Here is a 21,523-nt window from a genome sequence, read left to right as displayed (position 1 = left end):
AGAGGCCTTCATAGTGAGAATTGAAATGGTCAGGGTTTTAAGAGGCGCACGTGAGAGCCATGAGTCACACTATTGGCAGCTGCTTGCTTTTCCGATCAGCCAAAGACAGAATCCGATACTGCTGGTTTCATCTGCAACGAAGCATGACTGTATCGCTTATGTGATCAGCTTCCTGTTTCTGGGAATGCATGGAAAATGAAATCTGAACATCTGTACAACTGTATCACTATTTACATTTTTTTGCTTTTAGCTAAAGGATTCTGGTTAAAATGCATGATGATGAAAAATATTTTCTCATGTTTGTTACATAACAACATTCTTACACATACACGCCTGTTTTGGGGCTGTGATAATGGGATGTGTGCCCACAGGCATGATTGATCTTGGCATCAACCCCTCTTTTGTTTTTCACCTTATGGAGCAAAATCGAGGTGGAAGATGAATTATAAACTTTCATTAATAATTAAAAGCCATCGGCAGAATTGAATTATTAATAGGTTAAAAAGGCATCTCACAGGGATGGCTCGATACGTGATGTGGTCTTATCAAGATGGCAGTCCCCCAGCTACATTAACCTGAGATCTTGTAATTATTTTGTGCCGAGTGTTATATTTTGTCTATTTGCTTTTTAAAACATTAAATAACACTACATACATCAGTGTTTCCCACAGGTTTTGAGACTGTGACATCACATGCTAATTAGAATATATGTGATGTCATCTAGTAATGTTTGCATTTGATTTACTGTTGGCACTTTTTCTTCTTGATCTGTCACATTATATTGCATGGTAACACAACTGAATGCTATTTTTGCATATGATCTGTTCTGTTGTCAACCATAAAACGAGTAGGTTATAAAATAGTCACTAAACACAACCCAATAACACCTCGTGTTAAATCCAACCAGCTGTTCCTTTAACTCTTTCACCACCAGCGTTTAAAAAAAAAGTTGCCAGCCAGCACTAGCGTTTTTCATGATTGTCACCAAAGTTTAATGCCTTCCAGAAAATGTTCTTCTTTAAATATATAAACATACAATATACCAAATGAAAGAACAGACCCTCTGCTTTCAAACAAAAAAAAAACGTTTCATCCTACCTTCAGTGGTTCTTTTGTAATCAGCTTTTGAATATGGGTAGGTTTCTGCAAAAACACCACATTTTGAGCAAAAAGCAGAGATAATTCCATTTTTGTGACGGACTTTTCATAGAGATCCCATTCAGAGCGATCTTTTAAACAGACACGGACATGCAACTGCTTGCCATAGGGCAATACTTCCGGGTTTAAAAAGTTGCGGAAGGGCGCCACCTGGTGGATAATAGCGGTATTGCGGAAAGACGGAAAATCTCGTCATTGGCGGGGAAGCGTTTTCTCTTAATTGACGAGATATCTCGTCAATGGCGGGGAAAGAGTTAACTGCTGCCAAAATCCTGATTTATAAACGTGACCTCTTCTCACAAAATCATCATGCATTTGCATTGAAGCCTTACTGCTGTTGGTCTTCTCATCAAGTAGTTTTTATTTTATGAGCGCTTTTTTATTTTAAATCCATGTGACAGTTTTATTGTCTATCTCGTACTGCGCAGACAATTCAGTGCAAATTCAGAAATGTGAGACTGTTGACATTTATGCAAAAAAGAAAGTACACACAGAAGCATACAACGAAGCTGTTGTATATTGATTTGAAAAGCTCTGTGTCCCTGATTGCCCAGCTAATCTGTACGTTGTGATTGGCCTGAATACCTCTGACGTCAGCCATGACACTCCTTACCATGTTTGAAAGATTTGCTTACAATGCAATGCTAACAGGTGTTAACTTACAGACTGTGAGTCCAACATTTTCATAATTCTCTCCTTCTTGGTCTCTACTACATCGCCAATCCCAGTAGGTAAACTGTTGCCTACAATCCGTGTGTTTGTTGTTTGTTGTAGTCCAAGAAAAGAGATTCACGTTGGAGATGATAACTCGCATTGTTTACTTTGGGGTTTATACCTTTTGCATATTGTTAACTTGAACTAATACACACTTACACACCAAAGGAAATGTAAAATAGTAAATCGGACCATAGGAGCTCTTTAAATCGTATAATAAAAATGGGAATCATGAAAAATCTATTTGTGGTGGCTAGTGTTGATTTTGTGGCGGGCCACCACAAATAAATCAATGTGTGGGAAACACTGAACACACAGACATGAACATTTTGTTTTGCATTGCAAATTCATTGCACAAATTTGATTTGATTTATATTTTCTTCAGTTTTAACAGTCTAGACACCGATAGAAATGGTTGCAAATTATCATATTAATTTTGTTTGACTTGGCAAAATTTGCTAAACACGATGTGTGACTACAAAATGATTATATTGTAATGGGTAATTTGACAGGTGAGAATGACATTAACATTTCTGAATCTACATATTAATATTTATAAGTGTCTCTTATGACCCATAGGAATTTAAGTTTGTCTTTACTTTCTTCATGATTGATATATAGTAATTCCTCTGCATTTAACACACTTACCTATGACTCCAGACTAGAACTTGCTTATCCGTCTTAAGAAGAGATTGGATATGACCATAAGTATTTTGATTTAAGTCAGATGATCAGATATGAGAGACATATTGGATTTAGAACCACTTTTGAAAGCGGCCCAAATCTGGTCTAATGTATTTTACTCTCTGCATGATGCAAGATCAGATCTGCGCTAGATACAGAGTAATGGCTTAATGTGTGATGACTCAGAAGTATTGTCGTATTGGCAAAGTCTTTGAGCTTTGTACAACATTGACCTAATAAAGCTCATCATATGTCTTTTGATTAAACATAATAATGCTTGATTCTCAGCTGAGACTCTTAACATATTTTTCCTGATGTTATTTGTCTCGTTGATGAATTGCAGTAGTACACACCTGCGCAAGAAATAAAAAAATGGGTTTGGCCTGTGGTAAATTGCAAAACGTTTCTGTTCTTGCTGTGTGTCTAATAACATCTTAAACAACAGATGGAATCCACACGCCAGTGCTTGTGGTTTTAACAATAACGATTTTAGCAGATAAACGTCTAAACAACCCAAGGAGTTTTTCCCCACTCTTTCGCTCATGTTAATGTCTCAGTCAGTATTATGTGGTTAATTATGCACCCGAGATCATTTGCTCTAGACAATGCCAAGAGCACTAGACTTCTGTTGTTCTCGCCTTTTGTTAGAAGGTTTTTAAATGTAAATGCAAACCTTCAACTGTTGTGGAGGGGCCTTGATCATGTCTATGAATACTAATGAGACGCTCTTTTGAGCAAATTTACTCTGATGGCTACACAGTACTGGTTTACCCTCTTGATCGTCCTGTTTTGTCTCTCTTTCTTTCTCTCTCCACGTTACTTGTCACTTTTAGTATCCTTCTGATCATTCTAACAGTGGTCAAGGTGATTGTTTGTGTGTTTGTTTCCAGGCTGATTCGTTTCAGGCTGCACGTTATGGTCAAATAATAGTGCAATTGTGTTGAAAAAACATTTAATAGGATATTATGGACAACTTGATTTAAGGAGACACATCATGTAAATCTGACCTTTTCCATGTTTATGTGCTATAACTGTGTCCCCAGCGCTTCTATTAACCTAGAAAATGTGAAAAAGATCAACCCAGTAACTTAGTTTTAGTAAATAATTCTCTGCAAGCATGTGAAAAAAAAAGGGTAATTGAAATTTGGCTCCCCTTGTGATGTCAGAAGGGCATCTTATTATAATAATACCGCCCCTTAATCTGCAAATATCCAACCACGGCACTGCCATTTAGTGCAGAGAGAAAGAGAAAGAAAAAAAATAATTGACAGCACAATTGAGTTTCAGTTCCAACAAACCACCGTTATGGCGATCAGTGTTTGCATTTCATAAGCTAATTTGCATTTAAAAGTATGCACACATTTTTGCTTGTACCTACAAAAATTTTAACATGCACACTCTGAGCACACCAAAGATTTATTTTAAATCTCAAAGGAAAACACCACCGTTTTGAATACGTGCACTTAATCTTTGTACAGGGTGTTGTGAATGTGTTAGCACTTAGCCTAGCCCCATTCATTCTTTAGGATCCAAACAGGGATCAATTTAGAAGACACCAAATGCTTCCATGTTTTCCCTATTTAAAGACTGTTACATGAGTAGTTACACGAGTAAGCATGGTGGCACCAAATAAAACGTGGATATTTTTTTTACGGATAAAAAATGAGAACTATATTGTAAGGCGGAAGAGCACCTATGTCACATATTGACAGAAGTTTGAGAGAGAGGGGGAGTAGTCAGGAGTGATGATGTTACTGTGCGCCGAGGTCGAAGCGCTGCAAACTAAGTGCTCTTTCGCCATACAATATAGTTCTCATTTTTTATCCACTTAAAAAATCGCAACGTTTTATTTTGTGCTACCATACTTGTGTTACTACTCATGTACCGTATTTTCTGGACTATAAGTTGCACTTTTTTCATAGTTTGGCGGGTACTGGAACTTATAGTCAGGTGTAACCTATACGTCAAAATTATTTCATATAAACCACTCTGTGCTGCTTACTTTAACATGTACGGACACCTATTCAGCCTGCTGTTCTATGCTATTGTTTATGCAGTGTGACTTTTATCTGTTTTTTCCACTTGAAAACACATTTTTGACTGATGCGATTTATACTCCGGAACGACTTATAGTCCGGAAAATACGGGAAATAGGGAAAACATGGAAGTGTTCAGTTGCTTCTAAATTCAAAGTTTCGAAGCTTTGATTGTGTTTACGTTGCGCAATATAAGGTGTTCATGTTTGGTTAGGCATTATTTTTAACAAAACGTACTTATCTCTATAGCGCTGCATTCACAGTCCTAAAAACTGGCTGATGTCTTCCTTGTTCTATGAAGTCCCTTCTTCAGAAATATGTAACGAGTTAACAATTAATTGTGTAGATTGTTTAGTGTGTTGTGATTCAACAGCAGCTTAGCTGGTGACTGGCTTATTCCTGGGGGTGAAGTTTAGTCAAAAACTCTTATATTGACATCATATATTTGGGAAGTAGAGGGCTGTAGTCCAAACCAGGCATTTTCTTTTGTTATTGAAAAGCGAATTTTCTTAAATAAAATATATCACATGGCATTATACTTTGAGCTTTGAGGTATTATTTATTAGGGATGCTCCGATCGATCGGCCGCCGATCGTAATCGGTCGATAACGGCATTAAATGACGCGATCGGCACTCACTAAAATTCCTCACAGCTGCTCTTGTTTGCGGACACCCGCCGCACGCATACACAGCAGCCGGTCATCAGTGCACATGAAGAGAACGATCTCTCCCACGTCTTAAAGCTACAGTATCCTAATTCATCTCTCAATAAAATTACTCTCTGCTCATCAGTGAAAAACTGTTGTACTTCATACGAATGCGTGTATATTTAATTCATACAGTAAAGACTGTGAAGTGTTTTATTTTAATTACTTTTAACAGACATAAACCTTTTTAAAGGCATATTACATTTCTCTTTGCAAGAAGAAATATTTCTGGTGCTTATTTATTTGATTCTCTATTAAAACAATAATATACCTAATTTATAGTTAGTTTAATTTCTACAAATGCTGTAAACTCTGCTAGATTATAGATAAAAGATTCCCATTTCACTGCCATTCTGTGATCGGCACTGATCGGCGATCGGCAGATCATGATCTTGGTGATCGGTAATCGGTGATCGACCCCAAAAATGCTGATCGGAGCATCTCTATTATTTATGCTCTAACAGCAACCTTACACCCCAACTAAGTTTGAAAAAATGGGATTATAAAAAACGACCCCTTTAAATGTGAACTAATTGCGGTCAGCCGGAGGCTCGTGGTTATCTAAAGACGGTCACACACTGTAGTACTGAGTCATGTATAAAGTTTTGAGCACACCACAGACAGACCGTATGTGTGTACACTTTATATTTGTAGCGGTCATGTTAATATTGTTAAAATTGCGGTAGAATACATTACATAAAAAATACACATTGGTTGATTGTCAGTCGCATGGTTGTAGTACATTGCCAAAATACATCGGCCTATAATTTTAAATAAAAGGTTGGTTAAATTGTATAGGTTTAATGTTTTCAATTGCTTTTTGATTACTTAAATTTAATTTAACTAGAATCCAGAAAAATTAAAACAAAAAACACAGAATTTGAGAATAAATAAAACAGAATTTGTGAAAAAAATAAAACCGAAAACTGGGCGCTATATTTTGCTTTAAAGACTATAAATTACTTTTCTTTGATGTGCTTACTTTCACATTTTAGTGTAGCTAACATTCAGCATTCTGTACCCTATACATCATTAGACAGCAAGCGTATTATAACTGAATATATGAATGTGTGTGTTTGTGCACACAAGCCCTGTTCTTGTTCCCTGCCCAACCCTCTGTGCATCTTGCACCACTGCCCTCTAAACGTTGATTGATGGAGTCCGCCTGGAGACCAACACCCATCTTTCACTTCACAGCACCTTGGGAGACAGGAAGCAGGTTGCCGGCCAGCACCGCGCAGCCTTCTTTGACCCGTAGAGATGACATGGATTAAGCACTGCAACAGGAGTGTTACTTTGACCCACTTTAGCAAACAGAAGTGTTTTAACTTGGCTTGGATTCTTTTTGGGCGGTTTAAATGGAACAGGCACCTGGTATCGATCAGTCTCTCTCATGGGCTACACATGCTCGCACTTTGTTTCTCTGTGCAGGCGTAACGCTACTAACATTCTCAGACATACGCGTTCATTCACAATTAAACAACCCCCATTTTCCTGGCAGCGCTGCTTGTTCTTTCTGCAGTCCCAGAACAATAAGCCGTCTTAACAATCTGAAAGTGTGCTCTCTCCACAGTGCAGTGAAATCGCTGTGGGTCAAATGATCTAGCATGCTTCAAGTGCCCTGTTCTCCAGAGAGGGTGGCGAACAAAAATGAGCCGTGTGCTACGATATGAGGTAGAAATTAGGGATGGGACATGAGGATCTTCTAATCGATTAGTCATCCAAGTACCAACTTTTTGTGAGATTGACTTTTTCCCCAATTTTTTTTATTACTCACCTGATGTATATAGGGTGAACTATTTCTTTAAATTTAGCTGCTGACAGCAAGCTGTGCTTTTGCTGTTAGTAGTAAATGATAAATCAGACTCTTGAAAGCTATTTTTTAAAGTTATGGTCTTTAAAGCACCGGTGGTACTGCTAAACTCATTCAGATGGATGGCTCTTGTTTTTTTTACCTTCCACCACAAGTGCAACATTTTTAGATTGTATGTCAAGTTACAGTCATTTAGAAACTAGGGTTGCCAAACGATTAATCGCAATTAATTGCATACAAAATAAAAGTTTGTTTGTATGATTTATATTTGTGAGCTGTGTGCAATTATTATGCGTGTGTCTGTGTGTGTTTATGTAAATGTTTCTTAAATAAATATGAATGTTTGTGTACTTGTTTATTAATAATAGCACACAGTACTCATTCATATATTATAGGGCTGGGTATTGATTTAGATGTTCCAGATCAATTCGTTTTCGGTTCACAAGCTATCAAATCGTATCGATTCCGATTCTCGACTCGATTTTTTTATACTCGATTCTCGATTCAACTCAATGAATATAGATTATATAGAATATTATATTATATTAGAATAATGAATGAATGACAGGCTCACCTCTCGCTCCTTGGTAACATCGCACAAGGCAAAAAAGAAAGGGTGACATCTAGTGGAGAAGTAGTTAGATTAGAACTTAGATTAACGTTCAGTGTTTGCGGAAAAATAAAATTGGAAAAAAACGATTCATGGCCTGTGAGAATCGATTTTGAATCAACCACGGAAAAAAAAACAATTAATCGAAAAATCCATTTTTTTTTGCCCAGCCGTAATATACAAAACTTTTATTTTGTATGTGATAGAGATGCATAATGATTAATCGCGATTAATCTATAGCAGAATACAAGTTTTTGTCTACATCATATATGTGTGTGAACTGTGTATAATAATTATGTATATATAAATATGGACACATGGATGTATAATTTTAAGAAAAAATTATATTTATATATTAAGTATTTATATATAATATAAATATAAATATATTGTATATATACAAATGTATATACACATGCAAACATTTCTTTAATATAAACATGCATGTGTGTGCATATATCTATACAAAGTTATTATACACAGTTGACATACATATATGATATAAACAAAAACTTTTATTCTGCTATAGATTAATCGCGATTAATCGTTACGCATCCCTTGTTGTTATTGTTATTATTTTGCAATTTTAATCTTTTGACAGCCCTATTAAAACACATTTTGAGACCCAAGTCTTCAGTTACATTGTCTTACTGCTTTTGAATGCAAGATATATGTAACCAAATGAATCTGATCTGTGTTCAGGTGAACCCATACCAACCTTATTACAAAGTGCATTCATAAGACCAGTTTACATTTATGCCTTTGGCACTGACAGACAGTTTTATCTGAATGACTTTGTGCATGCCATTGTATTTGATGTTGTGCACGTCTCTTATGAAACTATTTCTCCCTGTAAAACTCTATGAAGATGCTGCTGTTTCTTCCTTCACCTCTTTTGCTCTTTTCCTCCACAGCTGCTGTTCAACTCAATTATCTGATTCGCTGAGTAGTCTCTTCCGCTCTCATAATGTGCCATACTATTAGGAATGCTCTGCATGCTGTGGGGGGAATGAGGCCTTTAGGTCCTGCCCGCGGGAGCCATCCCTCATCCATGAGAGTCAGAGTTGACGCAAAACAAATCCACACTTTTTACCTAATCGTCTGTTTTGTGCCATTGCTGCTTTGTCTCTAATTTCTTCGAGCATTATTGTAATGGGTTTTTGAGGTTATTGTACCATCTTTTAAAATCTGGTTTGCTTTTGAATGTTTTGCTTTACTGTCATGTTCTTGTGCTTCAATTTAAATATGACAACTTGTAGTTATTCTTGTTGGGTTTTTTTAATCCATGTTTGAGCCTCGGCTGGGATAGGTGGTCTTTTTGTTGGTTTACTCTGGGTACTTCAGTTTCCTCCAAACAGTCCAAAAGCAAGCAGGGTAGGTGAAGTGGAGATGCCAAATTGTCCTTCCGCAACTTGTATGATAATGAACTTGAATATAGATGAATTTGTGCATAGATTGACCGGTTATCGGCATAATAAAATAAGATTTCCAACATCTATCTTAAACACTGTAACATCTAAGTAGTTTTTATAAACAAACCCTACAAAAGACTATACACTGTAAAAAGTAAGCATTAAGTTAAAACAACTTGGTTTTGCAAGTCAATTCAACCTACTCTCTTAAGTTTTGACTTGTGACAAGTTGACATTACTTATAAAAACAAGTTAAAAAAATTAGGGTTGCATAACGATTAATCACGATTAATCTATTGCAGAATAAAAGTTTTTGTTTACATCGTGTGTGTGTACTATGTATAATAACTTTGTATAAATAAATATACACACATGCATGTATACATATTTTTTTACATGTTTATATACAATTGTATATATGTATCATTTATATATATATATATATATATATATATATATATATATATATATATATATATATATATATATATATATATATATATATATATAAATAAATACTAAATATATATATTTGTTTAAATTACACATGCATGTGTGCCTATTTTATATTCATAATTATTATTCACAGTTCACACACATATATGGTGTACACAAAACACTTTATTCTGCAATAGATTAATCGCGATTAATCGTTATGCAGCCCTAGTTGAAATAGTTTAACTTTTTTTTTTAAGTTAAAGTAACAAAAATTTATGTTGATTTGACATCATTTTTACAGTGTACTGGTATGCATCTTAAGACAAAACAATGGCATATGTTAATATATGTCAGCATTATATGTTTTAAAATTTAGGTAGCTCAAACATGCATTTTAGTCTGGGACCAGGATAAGCCATTTCCAGGAAACCTCCCCTATATGTATTGGTACAAAATATCCTTCAGCCAAAGAAAAGTTGGCACATTTTTAACGTTGCGTGATATGTATCATCATTACGACCGGTCCTGAGTCCTCTTTCTCATCACTTCCCCACTTGAGATTTGATCATTCATCCTTTTTCCTACCCTTCTTATATTTTAGGGAATTGGAAATGGCCCTCAGCCGGAACCCCATCCAATATGTGTCCATCATCTCCTCCCCATCCCGTGCGGCCTGGTCAGGGACATTTAGACCATTTCCAACCTGACTGCTCTCAGGGTGATGACTCTATTTAGGCGTGCGGTGCTGACAAAAATGACAGCAATGGTTTCTCTATAGATTCATCCTCACCGGGAGCTGTTGTTGTTTCCACAGTAGCCTAAAAGCTGGACTTGACTTCGCACCCCGACTGTGAAACCACTTAGCGCATTTTAACCTCTAAAATGTCAGTCCAGTACCCCTGGGATGTATTTGAGTGATGGGATTTTATAAATAACATCATTTAGCACTTTACAGAGTGGATGGTAACTCCTCCTTAAAGAGCACCTATTGTCAGATTCACGTTTTTACATTTTCTTTGGTGTGTAAGTGTGTATAGGTTCATGTTAATGATATGCAAAAGGTACAAACCCCAAAGTAAACAGTGACGTGAGTTATCATCTCCAACGTAATTCTCATTTCTTGCACTACAGCAAACACACGGATTGTAGGCAAAAGTTTACAAAAATGTACGGTATGTGGAAAAGAATGTTTTTTTTTTAAACCATAAACTACGCAAACACATTGCATTTATACCAAACATACAAAATATCCTTGTTTTTAGCAATGAAATGGGTGCAATTTAAGAAGGTGCTTCTTAATTTAATTACATTTGAAAGCATTGCCAATTCAATCTTTTGCCCGCTGTCAAGTTGTTTTTAAGCATACTGCTATTACTTTTGTAATTTTAGGGTTAAAGTTAAAAATAGTTGCATTTTTCAAAACCTGTCTCAACACTATCATTCTAGCAGGTGCATCTCTGTAAACACCCACTAAGAAATGCATCCAGTAAGGATCAATCAAAGCCAAATCCAGCCTTATTTATACATTGTTAATGAAAGTCGCATTGCAGATCAAAGACTTCTCAGTTTTGGGACTTTTTAGTCTCTAGTCCATCATGGGATGCGTGTTTTAGTTCAAGAATAGCCTTTTGCTTTAACAAACCTAGGACTGCTTCATATCGATCCATGAGCCATATGGTGGAGTGTCAACACGAGTGAGGTTTTTTGCACATTCCCGCAGTGCACCGTGAGCCAAGTCTCACTGATGACTCAACGCATCATTGGGATTAAAACTAGCTGGACGTGAAGTCCTACCGATTCTGGCAATGAGAATCCACGCTGGAACATGCAAGAAGCCGATGGCAGTTACAGAGATGAGCACAGCTAGCATCTTTGCTTTTAAACCCAGTTGCCAAAAATCTGATCATTTTGTTCTATTTTTGCACTCTTTCACCGGTGTTGACATTTTAAGATGCTCAACTCTGCAAGAGTCGTTCCCGGTTGTCTGACAAATAGCACTGCCAATTCCAGAAGAGATGCTCGCCAGAATTCCCCACTGAGACTTTGGACACACACACACCGATGATCAAGGCAGCGCGAATGCTGCAACATGCCTTCGAATGGCACTCGAGCAGGAGAATGAAGCAGGATGCTTTCGGGCTGTTTCTGTGGATTGACGTGCATCTGTGTTCATTGTCTAGCTATTCCAGCATGAGTCAGTGCCCGTGCCTTAGTTTCCCTGGCATTTAAAAGGGCTGACCATAGAAAAATCATGCTGTATATGTGACCCTGTCTGTGAAATCCACACCAAGAAGAATTGTGATTTAAATTCTGATTGCATGAGTTTTTAGCGGAGCAAGTGTGCATTTTAGCACTCGCCTTACCTTGTGCCTCGACTTCTACCTGTGACTTTTACTACCTGGCCTACTTAGCTGTATTTGGCATGAGAAATGGGATGCGGAGGATGCCAGGTGCCAGAGGCACTGCCCTGCAGACCGCTCGCTACACCTGTGGCGAAACCGGAGACCTGTGGCCACCTGGTTTTACCTTGATTTAACTTCAGAAGTCACAGCTCCAAGGTTAGGACAGGGGTCTCTTTGGAGCATCCAAATGTAGCTGGGTCATACCCTACTGTAGTTTCATTTAGGTCACGAATGTAGTTCTGGTAATCAGATGTTTATGGGTTCTTTGCTTGTTAAACCAGTTTACACGTATACATTTTTTAAAGTATGTGTGTTCATTGGGAATCAAACCTATTTGCGCTGCAAGTTGCACATATGTAAGATGCATATATGTTACTAATACACCATGCGTGGAGTCTTTGGAGGGTCTGGATTGTTCTTCTGCTGTTGGATTATCCCTTTTCAAGCGGATTACTGTTAGGATTGTATACACCGGTGAAAACTATCCATTTTGAGACAATGCCATTTTTTGCAAGACTGGGGTTTCTATTCCCAGGCTGCTGGTAGTGGGCCGAGAAGGGGACTGTCACAGTGATTAGACTTTGTTCTTGCAGCCCAGGCATGCATACAAACATGTTTCCAGGAAAACACTATAAAGCCTATAAAACATACAAGCACATTCATTCTTTTTCAGCAGTTAATCTCCGTAGCCCAAACAACAACTTTATAATTCCACTGTTGGGAATTGTAAGAACGTGAGCATCAATTAAGGTGCAACATAGTGTTTGACCCTTCAGAGATCGATGGCTAGAGCTGCCCTGCACTTCTAATTGGTGGTCTTTGCGATGAATCTTGAGAACGGCCAATCGTATTTGTTTTCCCTGAAATCCAATAGAGTAAATTCACTCTCCCTGCGTTCCTCGCTCATGTCAGCATGATACATTGCTCCTGGCTACTCTATTACTTCTATAGCAACACCCTCTTCTTCGCTTTCTTTCTCTTAACCTAAATCCCTCCTTCCCACTCTCAAAATGAAGAGGAAATCTCATCCCCTGAAGCCATGAGGCATATAGAGTATGCCGAATAGATTAAGGCACTTGGTTTTACCCTCCTGTTGCAAGGACCCTATACAATAGCACCGGCTCTCATTTCTTTGCCTTACGGAGGTTCAGGCTGTAGTTGTACGTAGGCTGTGTATTTTTCTTTTAGTGTCATATTTGTCCTCCAGTGGGACACAGTTTTTTTTTTTTTTTTTTGCTAATAGTGGCACAGTTGTGTCTGTATATTGCTCTCTACTGGATTTTTTCTTAAGTTGCAAGGAGGACAGTGTGGGACCTAACAGATGACACATTATTTTTAAGCTTGCATGCATCTTTATAAATTTAGCTTATTCCTTTTTCTGTAGGGATGCACAGAATGTTTGTCAACCAAAACTATTTGATTTTTAAAAGGGTTTTGGTGTTCGACAAGAAATTTTTCAGAACAATAACGTTTTTGATGACGCAATCGAGTAGCAACCAGCATAAAGTGAGAGGCGTGCCTGCTTTATAAATGCAGCAAACATGTCTGCATCTATTTATTTTCCATTTTCAAGGAAGGAAACTTTCCATGGGACTTAACAGGAATTTATGGAATTAATGGGAATAAACTGGGAATTTGAAGAGTTGACTATAACAGGGAACTTAGTTTAATAAATATTACAGCATAATTTGGTAAACAAGATTTAATGCAATTTCAGTTGAATTTCACATGCACACCCCCTGCATGTACTTGGATTTTCCATGACATGCACAGATAATTTTTGAATCTTGCTCACAAAATAATATCAAAATGTCTATCTTTGCCTGTATTTATGTAGATTGCATACATTTGTGTAAACCTTTCTTGCTGTATAAGGTATTGTGCAATAACATTATACCATTGTAAAGACAAATACATTGACTGAGAAAACATTTAGGAGAGATAATTAAAAAAAGTTGTGTCTATCAATGACACTCAATCCCCCTAAAATAAAAAAATCCTCTGTTTATTATTTGGGGGGTTTACCCTCCATTTTCAAGACCTTACCCTCCATATTCCGGGCCTTGACTACCACAGAAGCCACACTTGCTGCATTTAAACAGTTTAATTAACTAGCAATACCAAAATGTGTTTAGACTGTAGCTAGCAAGCCAGTTATTTAGATATCTGAATGTAAGCTAGCACTATTATAATAACTATAATGATGTCTGTTATGCTTTTGTGGGAAACAATTAAAGTTCTGTATACTTACAAAAAATCAGTTAAGATTTCCTTTTTTTTTTTATTGTATTTTGCAGCATGCATGTTTGCTTATGACCAAACAATGTTTGTATATGATATAGTTTCTAGTTTCTATACATTTCTCTAAATTTCCATATAATACTGTTAAGTTTCAAATATGGAATATTTCCAAAATTCCCCAGATTAAGTTCCCATGGAAAGTTTCCAAAAATTTACCTGAAACTTTCCACCCCTTTTCAACCCAATCGTTAATACAGTCCTTGTACCGGTAGGCCAATATAAGCATTTTTGGATTTTATGTCTATGAGAAAAAGAGCGAGTGGCCTTATCAAAAATGGTTTCCCTTTATTTGAAACCTGAAGAGTCTTTTGTCCTCCCTCAGCACAGCCCGTAGCCTAGATAATAAGAGCAGTGTACAAATTGTCAGGGGCACTCCATTGTTATTTGTCTCTCAAGTGGAGCTTTACATAGACACCTCATTGTGTTTCCTAAACTGGAGTACAGTACAGAATAGCACGCCCATGCTGATGGCAATCCAGTCAGGCTCCGTCATATTATAACCAATCTAATCTCAGCTAATAAGACCTAGAGCTTTGACACAGTTCTCGTTTAAACAATCGGTTAAAAAAGACATGTAAGCAGTTTGCACAGCTGTTCTGGATCAATTGAGCGTGAGCTGTAAGAGATTAGACAGCCGGTCACATCCTTCTTTATAGCATCGTAGACAGAATAAAATATGACCCTGAACCCAGGTGTGCTATAGCATATTCTTCTATGTACATACACACCAACAGCTAATTTAATCATTTGCATGAGTAGATTACATGCTATATATAATCTTAAATCCTCTTTTTAAAGCCCTCATAATCTTTAATCAAAATTGCAAATAAATGTCTACTTCCGGTCATGGGGTATGGCAAGTGGGCGGAGTCTGGAAAAAAGATTGCAGGATCCAATCAATCCTCGATTAAAGTGCAGCCCTATCTTTTTTCATTTCAGACACCGTTTTACTCTGATATACATTACAACAGGAAAAAGAAGACAATCGCTACTTTTTATTGTGGCTTTAAGATTCAGGATTTCCCGTAGCACATTTCAGTTCGGGCAGCCCGCCTAAGCTGGGAATCCCTACCCTACCGCCTTGACTAGGTCGTCCAAAAAAAATTATTCGCTGCACAAAAGGCCGTCAAGTGCATCATGGAAAATAGCGTGTACGCGCTTTACACCGCAAGCGGGCACGCGCACCACACGGCCGAAATAAGAAAGACGTGATCCGGACCGTCACTGTCTGGAGGATAACTAGCCAGTTGATAAAACATCTCGGAGAATAGCAGGGACGCGCTTCACACCGCGTTTTTTGTTATAGTTTCTTCAAAATTATGTTTTGTTTGAGTGTTTCAAATAAAAATATTTTAATTTTCATCATGACGCGTACGCCCCTTTGATTGCCACACCCTCGGCCCTGCCCACCTGCCGAACTCTACCACCTAACAAATTTTCTGCAAGAAATCCTGAGATTAATAGAAGAACTTTGAGATTTTCAAACTTCTTGCAAATACAGAATCAAAACTGTTCAGGAATCTATATAGCCTAATTTAAATGGTACACAAGAACATCTTATTAGCTGGACAGCAACAAAAATGTTAGCTTCTTTAATGTGACCCATTTTTGAATGACACAGAATATAATTTAGGCCATGTCATATCTAAAATCCAAACTATAACAGTGATTTTTGAAGACTTTCATTTTTGAAAATAATTATTTGGAATAATATTCACAGAATTATTATCATGCACAATAAGGCCAGGGACATGAATAGGATTTTTTAAAATTATTTTAAGAAAATAGCATTTTTCTTTAGACTACATTACTTTAGAATTTTAATCAGATTATTGTCTGATAAAGGAAGTTTTAATATCTTATTGATATTTTATTTGTAGTAGTTTTGTGTGAGGAGATTAAAACATGGGTTGATACGCTCTTATGCTTTTATTTCATAAAGCCTGTGCCTCTTGTATAAAATTGGATATTTTATTTAGTTGACTCTTTTTGATTTGATGCAATTGGTCTTCAGCATAATCTCTTTCCCGAACGCATCCCGGCATCCAGGAGATTAATTCACTGTTTTCATCCGAGGTAATTTCAGGGGCAAGACTAAATTGTCTGATGAGAAATAACAAGCAGCAGGGAAGATATTTATTTTTCTGACCTTTGTGGCTCCAGTGTCCTCCGTTATAAAAGGTGACATTTCTCTCCCTCTCTTTTTGTTTCTACTTCTGCTCTATGAGAGCTCCCGGTAGTTAAAGGTGCTAAAAATAACCCAGTTTTCTTCGTGTCGTGCAACCTAATTTAGAGGAGAGGGACGGAGGTGCTTCCGAGCATCTGTGTTCGGCATGTAATGGCTGCCCTTGTTTTTATTTGCTTGTGGTTGCACTCCCCTACCAATTATCCCCTGTTGTTTGGCTCGCTTGTACCTCCGATCACTGAAAATATTCTTAAAGAAGCTGACGGAGGGTTTTGTACAATCTACCCCTTTCCCAGCGCTCCGCTTTTGAAATTGCACATTGTCACATACAAGCTCCGGTGTAAGCAGTTTCCTTTAGCACAGAATCACTTTATTTTGGGAATTCAAGGGATGCGGTGGTAGTTATGAGGGTTCTGTTTTGCTTGAAGGTGCCAGGTGAAGGCGTACCATGAGAGCCGAACAGTGATGGCTGCATTTTCCCTGGACTTTGCTTGGAAAAAACAGTGTGAGTTTTCCACACCAGAATTCTTTTTAATCAAACCCTTAATTAAAATATTTAAAGCCATGACCTACACAGGACCAATTTGGAAAGAATCACGGTTTAATTTGATTATATCGTCGCTGCCTGATAAAACTCGCGTATGTCCAAAACGGTTACTTTTCAGGAAGTGAAAAAACACTGTATTTCAAAAGCAGTTGAATGTAGCTTTGTCATACTTGGTACGGCATCTTTACATGTAACTATATTCTTGCCAGTGTAATGATATAATCCACATTTGACCAAAATTGAGTTTAAATGGACATACGTGCATGTACAGTAACGGTGGTCGATACGCGTTCTTCCGATCATTACTTAGAAAGTCGTGTTTCATATTGACAGATGAATACGCTCAGTTTATTAAATACGCTTAGTTTATTTAATATTAATATTACATTTATGAAATGTTTCTTGCAAACTATGAAGGGACAATAAATCAATACACTGACATGGTAATGCTAGACAGATACTTTGTTTGCACAGTCCTACCATGATTTTGTCACTCCTAGACGTACATCTGGCGTAAGGGGGGAAACGTTTACCTCGATGAAGTAAAGTCATTGTCTCACCAGGCTATGTTTATTCGGCTATCCAGTGCTGAGCTTCGATGAAACTTCACGAGACCAGCGAGATGCTTTAGGGCCCAATAATTTCCGCGATCACGGAATCGCGGATGGAATCGTGGAATTAGCAAATTAACACGGAATCTAGTGTTAAAGCGGAATTTCGCAGAATTTTACATATTTTAAATAAAATTCTGTTTTTGTGTGGGAGAAGAATGTATGTCTGGGGGTAATGCAGACTGGGGGAAGTAAATCTGGGCGACACACCCCTCCCGTCGTTTCAGACCCCCTCCAAAACACTGAAACCATGCGAAGCGGCTCTCCACGACTCTCCTTTCGTCAGCGGAAAAAATCTCTGTCTCTCTTTCGCTCGCACGTGCAAAGAGCTGCGCGCTCATGTTCTCTGAAGTCAGATCACTTTCCTGTGTATGTTTGTACAGTTATATGCATTTCAAGCGATTTGTGTTTAAAATATGGATCGCTTTCCGCTGGACCGATGTGTTTAAGGCACTTCTGAAGGCACTGCTTTGACACGTGTAGCCTTCTGCAACAACACTAAACAATGCATTGAATTGGGTAGTGTGCGTGCATGCGTGTGTATAAATGCATTTTTACAGTCATTAGGTAGTCGTGTTATCCCGTTTTCCCCAAAGTCATTTACATTTTAATCATTAACATTAAAGGCACACTTTTTTATGGCTAAAATAACAGTAAACGGTAAAAAAATAATTGCCAAAAATTTAAACGGATAAAACGGAATTAGCAAAAATTAAATAGGACAAACGGAATTTGGGAAAAAAAATGGATTTTATAGTGCCCTAATGCGTCCACAGAGCGGGAGATACACGGTGCGATTGACAACTTTGACACCAAATGTATATATGTGAAAATCAGATGACATGATTTCACAACTTTTCATTGCCCATTTAGATATGTGAAGCATACTGTATACGGAAATGAACCTGGACATTCAGTCCGTCGAAAAATCGGCAAAATGGACATACGTGGTTTTCATCGGACAGCGACAATATGTTTTTTCTAACAGTGCTGTGTTTGATCTTAGAGCTCACAATCTCTTTAAAAGGTTAATATTATGTTGTTATTATTACAAAAATAATCTTTACGGAGGATTCCCAAACCTGAGGAGTAAAAATGACTCTGTGTCTTCTCCACACAGGCCCCAAAGGCCAGTTAAATCAAACAAACTCTTGATGTCGGACTCTTAACCCTGCACATTGCCATTTAAAATGAAATCGAAGTTTGGATGGCTTTATAAGCGGTGAGGTCAAACTCGCACTGTCTTCTTTCGTCTGAGCCATTATGGTGCGCGGAGCGAAGAGATCGAGCTGACAGCTCATTGATTTATTTCTGTGCCAGTGTCAAACATGTTTCTGAATTTCTTTGTCTTATTGGCATCAGAAGCTGATGGGGATTGTGACAAAGGGTGGAAGTGCTTTGATGGAGGTCTACGTTAACTTTGATTCATTGATTCATCTCACAAATCAGAGGATCTGTCTGCAGTGAACATGATTCATTCCCGTGACTAGTCTTGGTAAAACATCCATCTGCCTTGTTGCTCTTTAGATTCCACTCACTGTGTTTTTGTTGTTTATTGCCGGGTTTGCCGGGACTTTGTGTAATTAGTTAATTTGCGTGATTGTAGGCTCATTTGGGGGACACCTGCTAAATGATTGCTTTCGGATTGTTGATTATAATGGTAATTGCCTTTTGCATTTTGTTTTGAATATAAAATAAAACTCTTCTATCAGAGCCGTGGTTTAAGCAGCAGTCATTTTGGATGATTTAAGATCTTAAAATCAAACAATTAATTCAATACACATTGAAATTAATTATCACTATTACTATTATAACTAGGAGCTCAGATGCAAAAGCCTCTAAAAGCCACCTCTTTCAAAAATGAAATGACATTAACCAAATGCTCTTGGCACCTATTATACTTTCATCAACTAATTTCCTCTAAAATACGCTTAATCCTGGCCTCAGGTCATTCAGAAATAACAGTTTGTTGGCATTAAGAGTCTGATAAAAAATGCTCATATACAAGAAAACATGTCAGGCACACTTGGGTTTTGCATCTGAGCTTTTGAATTATTTTGTAATCACAAAAAATAATCCTGTTTCACAAAACTAGTACTTGTACTTTTTCAATAAAAAATAATATTTCTAATCATTGCTTTTATTTGTAATCGGTTTTGTTTTTGAGTGACACATAATGGTTAATTAACTTCCGAACACTGATTTCCCCAAAGAGCTTTTATGTAATAATGGAAAGTATCGATTTTTCAATTACCGAATGACTTCACATCCTATTTATTCGTTTATTTATATCTCCTCACTGTTAACAGCCCTCAGCTAAACACGCCTCACCCTCATTTTCAGGAGACAAGCCCACCCATAATCCCATGTCCCCCGTGGTCAAGATGGTCAGTTGGGTGCGTGATTGCGTGTCTTAGTGTCCGGTTACTCGGGTCAGTGCTGTCCCTGTGAAACAGGAGATTATGCCCGGTGATTAGGACGGACGTCAGATCAGCAGTATGGCGGATGCACGGATACAGCAGAACGCGTCCCATGCTGTGCGTGGGGTGGGAGGGATCTTTCTGGCAAGCCGGCAAGTCTCGGGCTTGGCACCGGCTCGGAGGCAACACGCTGTGTGCAGACAGGCTGGAGTGTTTACCGGTACAGTTGTATCAGAACCGTGTTTGTGTGCGGGACGGTGGGTGTGAGAGCACACACATCGTCTGGCCTGGCAAGGGCAAATGCAGTCTTATGCCACCGTCTGAGTGCCCTTGAGATCAGAGCCGCCAGCAGGGAAGATTGATTTGCCACTCTCTGCTACTTCATACATAATACCGACTTCAAGTGTCCCCTTCATTTCTGCCACGTAAGAAAGCAAAGTGCACCTGTTCACACCCCACGTCTCAAGATTTTCGGATCTGTCGAGATTTTTTGAGCTGTTGATAACTGTACTTAAAGTACTGCCGGTTCCCTTTGCTGTCTGGCTTTCATATACTTAGATTGTAGCCTTTTTGTGCTCGTTCTGTAATGGCCTCTTTGAAATTGGTTTCCTGGAACAGTGGACTGATCTCCGGAGCAAAGTCCCTTTTGCCATCAGCAATGAAGTTTCAGGTTGCACGCCGTCCACTCGCATGCCACATTTGGTCCAGCCCAGATAAACAGGATTAGAGATTTAGGATTACACTTCCCCGACCTTCTCCAGATTGTGCTGCGTCTAGGCCCTTTGGGTATCTAAAGCTGTTTGTCAGTTCAGCATTTGAAACCCTGAGGAGTTTACCGACCATTTGTCCTAGCAATGTCTTTACCCTTTGAACTAAACAATCTGCTCAATAGAGATGACGATATATGAAGATCTTGTTTGCTCTAATGTTATCAGATTCTTGTTATCTCTTGTTTAGTCTCTTAAATCATCATTCGGACTGTTTATCTCTCTCTGTATTTTAGTTGAACACCCTCCTTAACAACAGACTGTTGTTCTTTTATGTTACTGACCTTTGTTACTAACATAGTAATTGGCCAACCTGCTAAGTTCACACTGTTGTTTAAATATGATTTCTGAATGGATGTCAATATGGACTAGCCATTATGTTAACTACACCATTAACAAAATTAAGTTATTTGGCAATGTGGCATGTAATAAATATAGAGTATGTGATTATGGAGACCCAAGGGACTTTTTTTCATGTCAACAATATTTGATATGTACTAGGGTTGGGTACCGGACTCGGTAGTTTTAAGAGCACAGACCGAATTACTTTGTTACCTGGTACTACTTAGCCTGACGTTGTCATACTCAATTCTAGTCAGAATTTGAGTCTGAAACCGCTCCTTCGGGCTGTGATTATAGGGCGTGTTTCAACCGAACCAGGACAAAAAATGCCTTTGCACTCAATTGAAAAGACCTACAACCAATCAGAGCAACCGAG

The 21,523-nt window shown here is 38.0% G+C and overlaps 1 protein-coding gene across 3 annotated transcripts in view; it reads left to right on the top strand.

The window, feature by feature from the left end:
• Window positions 1-21,523, top strand: part of ndst1b (N-deacetylase/N-sulfotransferase (heparan glucosaminyl) 1b) — a 107,062-nt gene that overhangs the window by 35,378 nt on the left and 50,161 nt on the right. Inside the window, exon 3 of one of the 3 annotated variants that reach the window (XM_065287503.2) lies at window positions 16,889-16,965. The exons of the other annotated variants lie outside the window; for them this stretch is intronic. The gene's annotated coding sequence lies outside the window, so the exon portion shown is untranslated. The remainder of the gene's footprint in view (window positions 1-16,888; window positions 16,966-21,523) is intronic. 3 annotated transcript variants of the gene reach the window in all.

This window comes from Paramisgurnus dabryanus, chromosome 18 (assembly GCF_030506205.2).
Source record: "Paramisgurnus dabryanus chromosome 18, PD_genome_1.1, whole genome shotgun sequence".
Taxonomy (NCBI): domain Eukaryota; kingdom Metazoa; phylum Chordata; class Actinopteri; order Cypriniformes; family Cobitidae; genus Paramisgurnus; species Paramisgurnus dabryanus.
This window is presented reverse-complemented; position numbering and strand designations above follow the sequence as displayed.